Genomic DNA, 10,031 nt, shown 5'->3' on the forward strand with positions numbered 1-10,031 from the left:
TGATACATATAGATCTTTATTAAAAAACAGGTAAAACTATTATAAAAATAATTTTATAAAACTTTTTTCAAAAAAGAAGCAGTGTGATAGATGATCCGCTTTACTTGCCATTTTTTTGTTTGGACACGTAAGAAAACAAAGTCAATCATCCAGAACGAAGAGCTTCTCTCTAAATTTCATGTGCAATCATGCGTAACAAATCTATATAAAGATGGTAGTAAGAACTTTATGTACAGTTGTAAAGAGAATCAAAAGAATAAAGAACTTTGAATTAAAAAAAAATAACTGGATTATTTGTTAACTAGTATAGTTGTAGTTGTATATATTTATTGCAAGTTATCTGTTAGTGTAAAATTAATGTTTAAACAAACTTTTTTTAAGTATATTTGTTCAAAGTATAAACTTTTATGACAAAGTTTTTAAATACTTTGACTTAAACTTATTTTTATTTAATAAAAAAATTAATTTTACTTTAATTTAAACGTAACTTTAGTATTATTGACGTAAAGGTGGTGTTAGCCGATTTGTTTTTGAAGAATAAGCTAAAGCAATTGCAGCCTACCATGAACGAAAGTTTTCTTTGAGGTTTTAACTTTAAAAATTCAACCAGACGCGGGTAAAATTTTAGAGTATCCTGTAAGTTTTGCTGAGGTTGAAAAATAAAATCAAAAACTTAAAACACAAAGCTAATTAACGAGATGACTTTGTGTTTGCAACAATATCTCAAGAATGCGACTTTTTTTGGTCAATCTGAAGACTTCGTCGGAAAGCTTAGACTCTGGGAATCATTTTAAGATATTTTTCAGCCTCTTGAGACAAAAAATGACAAAGTTATTGTGAATAGAAAATTGCATTTTATATCAGGGTCGCAAATGGAAAAACTTTACATTGGAGTGTATTAAATATACAAAAATGAATTTTACTTTTATTGGTTTTGAATACTAGATATCAGGGTTGTCAACACAGATATAAGGTTAAAAACGTTTTAAAATTTTTTTATTGTCTGAATATTTTATGATTTTTCTCAAAAAAAATTTCTTAGTTGGACGAAGACAAAAAAACAACATAAGTAAGGTGTAATTTTATTTTATTTTAAACACAATAAAAATTATATCAATTTACTTTGAACACATTAATATCTTTATAAAATCTTATTTTTATGTATGTCTACTAACTAAAAAATATATATAATACTAACTAAAAAAACTGAAAATAAACATTTAAAAAAAAAACGCATGCGTCTACATTAATCAGAGAAGAGTTTTTTGATATATATAGATCTTTATTAAAAAACAGGTAAAACTATTGTAAAAATAATTTTATAAAACTTTTTTCAAAAAAGAAGCAGTGTGATAGATGATCCACTTTACTTGCCATTTTTTTGTTTGGACACGTAAGAAAACAAAGTCAATCATCCAGAACGAAGAACTTCTCTCTAAATTTCATGTGCAATCATGCGTAACAAATCTATATAAAGATGGTAGTAAGAACTTTATGTACAGTTGTAAAGAGAATCAAAAGAATAAAGAACTTTGAGTTAAAAAAAAATAACTGGATTATTTGTTAACTAGTATAGTTGTAGTTGTATATATTTATTGCAAGTTATCTGTTAGTGTAAAATTAATGTTTAAACAAACTTTTTTTAAGTATATTTGTTCAAAGTATAAACTTTTATGACAAATTTTTTTAAATACTTTGACTTAAACTTATTTTTATTTAATAAAAAAATTAATTTTACTTTAATTTAAACGTAACTTTAGTATTATTGACGTAAAGGTGGTGTTAGCCGATTTGTTTTTGAAGAATAAGCTAAAGCAATTGCAGCCTACCATGAACGAAAGTTTTCTTTGAGGTTTTAACTTTAAAAATTCAACCAGACGCGGGTAAAATTCTAGAGTATCCTGTAAGTTTTGCTAAGGTTGAAAAATAAAATCAAAAACTTAAAACACAAAGCTAATTAACGAGATGACTTTGTGTTTGCAACAATATCTCAAGAATGCGACTTTTTTTGGTCAATCTGAATACTTCGTCGGAAAGCTTAGACTCTGGGGATCATTTTAAGATATTTTTCAGCTTCTTGAGACAAAAATTGACAAAGTTATTGTGAATAGAAAATTGCATTTTATATCAAGGTCGCAAATCGAAAAACTTTACATTGGAGTGTATGAAATATACAAAAATGGATTTTACTTTAATTGGTTTTGAATACTAGATATCAGGGTCGTCAACACAGATATAAAGTTAAAAACGTTTTAAAATTTTTTTATTGTCTGAATATTTTATGATGTTTCTCAAAAAAATTTCTTAGTTGGACGAAGACAAAAAAACAACATAAGTAAGGTGTAATTTTATTTTATTTTAAACACAATAAAAATTATATCAATTTACTTTGAACACATTAATATCTTTATAAAATCTTATTTTTATGTATGTCTACTAACTAAAAAATATATATAATACTAACTAAAAAAACTGAAAATAAACATTTAAAAAAAAAACGTAGCGTCTACAATAATCAGAGAAGAGTTTTTTGATACATATAGATCTTTATTAAAAAACAGGTAAAACTATTATAAAAATAATTTTATAAAACTTTTTTCAAAAAAGAAGCAGTGTGATAGATGATCCGCTTTACTTGCCATTTTTTTGTTTGGACACGTAAGAAAACAAAGTCAATCATCCAGAACGAAGAGCTTCTCTCTAAATTTCATGTGCAATCATGCGTAACAAATCTATATAAAGATGGTAGTAAGAACTTTATGTACAGTTGTAAAGAGAATCAAAAGAATAAAGAACTTTGAATTAAAAAAAAATAACTGGATTATTTGTTAACTAGTATAGTTGTAGTTGTATATATTTATTGCAAGTTATCTGTTAGTGTAAAATTAATGTTTAAACAAACTTTTTTTAAGTATATTTGTTCAAAGTATAAACTTTTATGACAAAGTTTTTAAATACTTTGACTTAAACTTATTTTTATTTAATAAAAAAATTAATTTTACTTTAATTTAAACGTAACTTTAGTATTATTGACGTAAAGGTGGTGTTAGCCGATTTGTTTTTGAAGAATAAGCTAAAGCAATTGCAGCCTACCATGAACGAAAGTTTTCTTTGAGGTTTTAACTTTAAAAATTCAACCAGACGCGGGTAAAATTTTAGAGTATCCTGTAAGTTTTGCTGAGGTTGAAAAATAAAATCAAAAACTTAAAACACAAAGCTAATTAACGAGATGACTTTGTGTTTGCAACAATATCTCAAGAATGCGACTTTTTTTGGTCAATCTGAAGACTTCGTCGGAAAGCTTAGACTCTGGGAATCATTTTAAGATATTTTTCAGCCTCTTGAGACAAAAAATGACAAAGTTATTGTGAATAGAAAATTGCATTTTATATCAGGGTCGCAAATGGAAAAACTTTACATTGGAGTGTATTAAATATACAAAAATGAATTTTACTTTTATTGGTTTTGAATACTAGATATCAGGGTTGTCAACACAGATATAAGGTTAAAAACGTTTTAAAATTTTTTTATTGTCTGAATATTTTATGATTTTTCTCAAAAAAAATTTCTTAGTTGGACGAAGACAATAAAACAACATAAGTAAGGTGTAATTTTATTTTATTTTAAACACAATAAAAATTATATCAATTTACTTTGAACACATTAATATCTTTATAAAATCTTATTTTTATGTATGTCTACTAACTAAAAAATATATATAATACTAACTAAAAAAACTGAAAATAAACATTTAAAAAAAAAACGCATGCGTCTACATTAATCAGAGAAGAGTTTTTTGATATATATAGATCTTTATTAAAAAACAGGTAAAACTATTATAAAAATAATTTTATAAAACTTTTTTCAAAAAAGAAGCAGTGTGATAGATGATCCGCTTTACTTGCCATTTTTTTGTTTGGACACGTAAGAAAACAAAGTCAATCATCCAGAACGAAGAGCTTCTCTCTAAATTTCATGTGCAATCATGCGTAACAAATCTATATAAAGATGGTAGTAAGAACTTTATGTACAGTTGTAAAGAGAATCAAAAGAATAAAGAACTTTGAATTAAAAAAAAATAACTGGATTATTTGTTAACTAGTATAGTTGTAGTTGTATATATTTATTGCAAGTTATCTGTTAGTGTAAAATTAATGTTTAAACAAACTTTTTTTAAGTATATTTGTTCAAAGTATAAACTTTTATGACAAAGTTTTTAAATACTTTGACTTAAACTTATTTTTATTTAATAAAAAAATTAATTTTACTTTAATTTAAACGTAACTTTAGTATTATTGACGTAAAGGTGGTGTTAGCCGATTTGTTTTTGAAGAATAAGCTAAAGCAATTGCAGCCTACCATGAACGAAAGTTTTCTTTGAGGTTTTAACTTTAAAAATTCAACCAGACGCGGGTAAAATTTTAGAGTATCCTGTAAGTTTTGCTGAGGTTGAAAAATAAAATCAAAAACTTAAAACACAAAGCTAATTAACGAGATGACTTTGTGTTTGCAACAATATCTCAAGAATGCGACTTTTTTTGGTCAATCTGAAGACTTCGTCGGAAAGCTTAGACTCTGGGAATCATTTTAAGATATTTTTCAGCCTCTTGAGACAAAAAATGACAAAGTTATTGTGAATAGAAAATTGCATTTTATATCAGGGTCGCAAATGGAAAAACTTTACATTGGAGTGTATTAAATATACAAAAATGAATTTTACTTTTATTGGTTTTGAATACTAGATATCAGGGTTGTCAACACAGATATAAGGTTAAAAACGTTTTAAAATTTTTTTATTGTCTGAATATTTTATGATTTTTCTCAAAAAAAATTTCTTAGTTGGACGAAGACAATAAAACAACATAAGTAAGGTGTAATTTTATTTTATTTTAAACACAATAAAAATTATATCAATTTACTTTGAACACATTAATATCTTTATAAAATCTTATTTTTATGTATGTCTACTAACTAAAAAATATATATAATACTAACTAAAAAAACTGAAAATAAACATTTAAAAAAAAAACGCATGCGTCTACATTAATCAGAGAAGAGTTTTTTGATATATATAGATCTTTATTAAAAAACAGGTAAAACTATTGTAAAAATAATTTTATAAAACTTTTTTCAAAAAAGAAGCAGTGTGATAGATGATCCACTTTACTTGCCATTTTTTTGTTTGGACACGTAAGAAAACAAAGTCAATCATCCAGAACGAAGAGCTTCTCTCTAAATTTCATGTGCAATCATGCGTAACAAATCTATATAAAGATGGTAGTAAGAACTTTATGTACAGTTGTAAAGAGAATCAAAAGAATAAAGAACTTTGAATTAAAAAAAAATAACTGGATTATTTGTTAACTAGTATAGTTGTAGTTGTATATATTTATTGCAAGTTATCTGTTAGTGTAAAATTAATGTTTAAACAAACTTTTTTTAAGTATATTTGTTCAAAGTATAAACTTTTATGACAAATTTTTTTAAATACTTTGACTTAAACTTATTTTTATTTAATAAAAAAATTAATTTTACTTTAATTTAAACGTAACTTTAGTATTATTGACGTAAAGGTGGTGTTAGCCGATTTGTTTTTGAAGAATAAGCTAAAGCAATTGCAGCCTACCATGAACGAAGGTTTTCTTTGAGGTCTTAACTTTAAAAATTCAACCAGACGCGGGTAAAATTCTAGAGTATCCTGTAAGTTTTGCTAAGGTTGAAAAATAAAATCAAAAACTTAAAACACAAAGCTAATTAACGAGATGACTTTGTGTTTGCAACAATATCTCAAGAATGCGACTTTTTTTGGTCAATCTGAAGACTTCGTCGGAAAGCTTAGACTCTGGGAATCATTTTAAGATATTTTTCAGCCTCTTGAGACAAAAAATGACAAAGTTATTGTGAATAGAAAATTGCATTTTATATCAGGGTCGCAAATGGAAAAACTTTACATTGGAGTGTATTAAATATACAAAAATGAATTTTACTTTTATTGGTTTTGAATACTAGATATCAGGGTTGTCAACACAGATATAAGGTTAAAAACGTTTTAAAATTTTTTTATTGTCTGAATATTTTATGATTTTTCTCAAAAAAAATTTCTTAGTTGGACGAAGACAATAAAACAACATAAGTAAGGTGTAATTTTATTTTATTTTAAACACAATAAAAATTATATCAATTTACTTTGAACACATTAATATCTTTATAAAATCTTATTTTTATGTATGTCTACTAACTAAAAAATATATATAATACTAACTAAAAAAACTGAAAATAAACATTTAAAAAAAAAACGCATGCGTCTACATTAATCAGAGAAGAGTTTTTTGATATATATAGATCTTTATTAAAAAACAGGTAAAACTATTGTAAAAATAATTTTATAAAACTTTTTTCAAAAAAGAAGCAGTGTGATAGATGATCCACTTTACTTGCCATTTTTTTGTTTGGACACGTAAGAAAACAAAGTCAATCATCCAGAACGAAGAGCTTCTCTCTAAATTTCATGTGCAATCATGCGTAACAAATCTATATAAAGATGGTAGTAAGAACTTTATGTACAGTTGTAAAGAGAATCAAAAGAATAAAGAACTTTGAATTAAAAAAAAATAACTGGATTATTTGTTAACTAGTATAGTTGTAGTTGTATATATTTATTGCAAGTTATCTGTTAGTGTAAAATTAATGTTTAAACAAACTTTTTTTAAGTATATTTGTTCAAAGTATAAACTTTTATGACAAATTTTTTTAAATACTTTGACTTAAACTTATTTTTATTTAATAAAAAAATTAATTTTACTTTAATTTAAACGTAACTTTAGTATTATTGACGTAAAGGTGGTGTTAGCCGATTTGTTTTTGAAGAATAAGCTAAAGCAATTGCAGCCTACCATGAACGAAAGTTTTCTTTGAGGTTTTAACTTTAAAAATTCAACCAGACGCGGGTAAAATTTTAGAGTATCCTGTAAGTTTTGCTGAGGTTGAAAAATAAAATCAAAAACTTAAAACACAAAGCTAATTAACGAGATGACTTTGTGTTTGCAACAATATCTCAAGAATGCGACTTTTTTTGGTCAATCTGAAGACTTCGTCGGAAAGCTTAGACTCTGGGAATCATTTTAAGATATTTTTCAGCCTCTTGAGACAAAAAATGACAAAGTTATTGTGAATAGAAAATTGCATTTTATATCAGGGTCGCAAATGGAAAAACTTTACATTGGAGTGTATTAAATATACAAAAATGAATTTTACTTTTATTGGTTTTGAATACTAGATATCAGGGTTGTCAACACAGATATAAGGTTAAAAACGTTTTAAAATTTTTTTATTGTCTGAATATTTTATGATTTTTCTCAAAAAAAATTTCTTAGTTGGACGAAGACAATAAAACAACATAAGTAAGGTGTAATTTTATTTTATTTTAAACACAATAAAAATTATATCAATTTACTTTGAACACATTAATATCTTTATAAAATCTTATTTTTATGTATGTCTACTAACTAAAAAATATATATAATACTAACTAAAAAAACTGAAAATAAACATTTAAAAAAAAAACGCATGCGTCTACATTAATCAGAGAAGAGTTTTTTGATATATATAGATCTTTATTAAAAAACAGGTAAAACTATTGTAAAAATAATTTTATAAAACTTTTTTCAAAAAAGAAGCAGTGTGATAGATGATCCACTTTACTTGCCATTTTTTTGTTTGGACACGTAAGAAAACAAAGTCAATCATCCAGAACGAAGAGCTTCTCTCTAAATTTCATGTGCAATCATGCGTAACAAATCTATATAAAGATGGTAGTAAGAACTTTATGTACAGTTGTAAAGAGAATCAAAAGAATAAAGAACTTTGAATTAAAAAAAAATAACTGGATTATTTGTTAACTAGTATAGTTGTAGTTGTATATATTTATTGCAAGTTATCTGTTAGTGTAAAATTAATGTTTAAACAAACTTTTTTTAAGTATATTTGTTCAAAGTATAAACTTTTATGACAAATTTTTTTAAATACTTTGACTTAAACTTATTTTTATTTAATAAAAAAATTAATTTTACTTTAATTTAAACGTAACTTTAGTATTATTGACGTAAAGGTGGTGTTAGCCGATTTGTTTTTGAAGAATAAGCTAAAGCAATTGCAGCCTACCATGAACGAAGGTTTTCTTTGAGGTCTTAACTTTAAAAATTCAACCAGACGCGGGTAAAATTCTAGAGTATCCTGTAAGTTTTGCTAAGGTTGAAAAATAAAATCAAAAACTTAAAACACAAAGCTAATTAACGAGATGACTTTGTGTTTGCAACAATATCTCAAGAATGCGACTTTTTTTGGTCAATCTGAAGACTTCGTCGGAAAGCTTAGACTCTGGGAATCATTTTAAGATATTTTTCAGCCTCTTGAGACAAAAAATGACAAAGTTATTGTGAATAGAAAATTGCATTTTATATCAGGGTCGCAAATGGAAAAACTTTACATTGGAGTGTATTAAATATACAAAAATGAATTTTACTTTTATTGGTTTTGAATACTAGATATCAGGGTTGTCAACACAGATATAAGGTTAAAAACGTTTTAAAATTTTTTTATTGTCTGAATATTTTATGATTTTTCTCAAAAAAAATTTCTTAGTTGGACGAAGACAATAAAACAACATAAGTAAGGTGTAATTTTATTTTATTTTAAACACAATAAAAATTATATCAATTTACTTTGAACACATTAATATCTTTATAAAATCTTATTTTTATGTATGTCTACTAACTAAAAAATATATATAATACTAACTAAAAAAACTGAAAATAAACATTTAAAAAAAAAACGCATGCGTCTACATTAATCAGAGAAGAGTTTTTTGATATATATAGATCTTTATTAAAAAACAGGTAAAACTATTGTAAAAATAATTTTATAAAACTTTTTTCAAAAAAGAAGCAGTGTGATAGATGATCCACTTTACTTGCCATTTTTTTGTTTGGACACGTAAGAAAACAAAGTCAATCATCCAGAACGAAGAGCTTCTCTCTAAATTTCATGTGCAATCATGCGTAACAAATCTATATAAAGATGGTAGTAAGAACTTTATGTACAGTTGTAAAGAGAATCAAAAGAATAAAGAACTTTGAATTAAAAAAAAATAACTGGATTATTTGTTAACTAGTATAGTTGTAGTTGTATATATTTATTGCAAGTTATCTGTTAGTGTAAAATTAATGTTTAAACAAACTTTTTTTAAGTATATTTGTTCAAAGTATAAACTTTTATGACAAATTTTTTTAAATACTTTGACTTAAACTTATTTTTATTTAATAAAAAAATTAATTTTACTTTAATTTAAACGTAACTTTAGTATTATTGACGTAAAGGTGGTGTTAGCCGATTTGTTTTTGAAGAATAAGCTAAAGCAATTGCAGCCTACCATGAACGAAGGTTTTCTTTGAGGTCTTAACTTTAAAAATTCAACCAGACGCGGGTAAAATTCTAGAGTATCCTGTAAGTTTTGCTAAGGTTGAAAAATAAAATCAAAAACTTAAAACACAAAGCTAATTAACGAGATGACTTTGTGTTTGCAACAATATCTCAAGAATGCGACTTTTTTTGGTCAATCTGAATACTTCGTCGGAAAGCTTAGACTCTGGGGATCATTTTAAGATATTTTTCAGCTTCTTGAGACAAAAATTGACAAAGTTATTGTGAATAGAAAATTGCATTTTATATCAAGGTCGCAAATCGAAAAACTTTACATTGGAGTGTATGAAATATACAAAAATGGATTTTACTTTAATTGGTTTTGAATACTAGATATCAGGGTCGTCAACACAGATATAAAGTTAAAAACGTTTTAAAATTTTTTTATTGTCTGAATATTTTATGATGTTTCTCAAAAAAATTTCTTAGTTGGACGAAGACAAAAAAACAACATAAGTAAGGTGTAATTTTATTTTATTTTAAACACAATAAAAATTATATCAATTTACTTTGAACACATTAATATCTTTATAAAATCTTATTTTTATGTATGT

This window comes from Thalia democratica, chromosome 7 (assembly GCF_965202585.1).
Source record: "Thalia democratica chromosome 7, ktThaDemo2.hap1.1, whole genome shotgun sequence".
NCBI classification, from domain to species: domain Eukaryota; kingdom Metazoa; phylum Chordata; class Thaliacea; order Salpida; family Salpidae; genus Thalia; species Thalia democratica.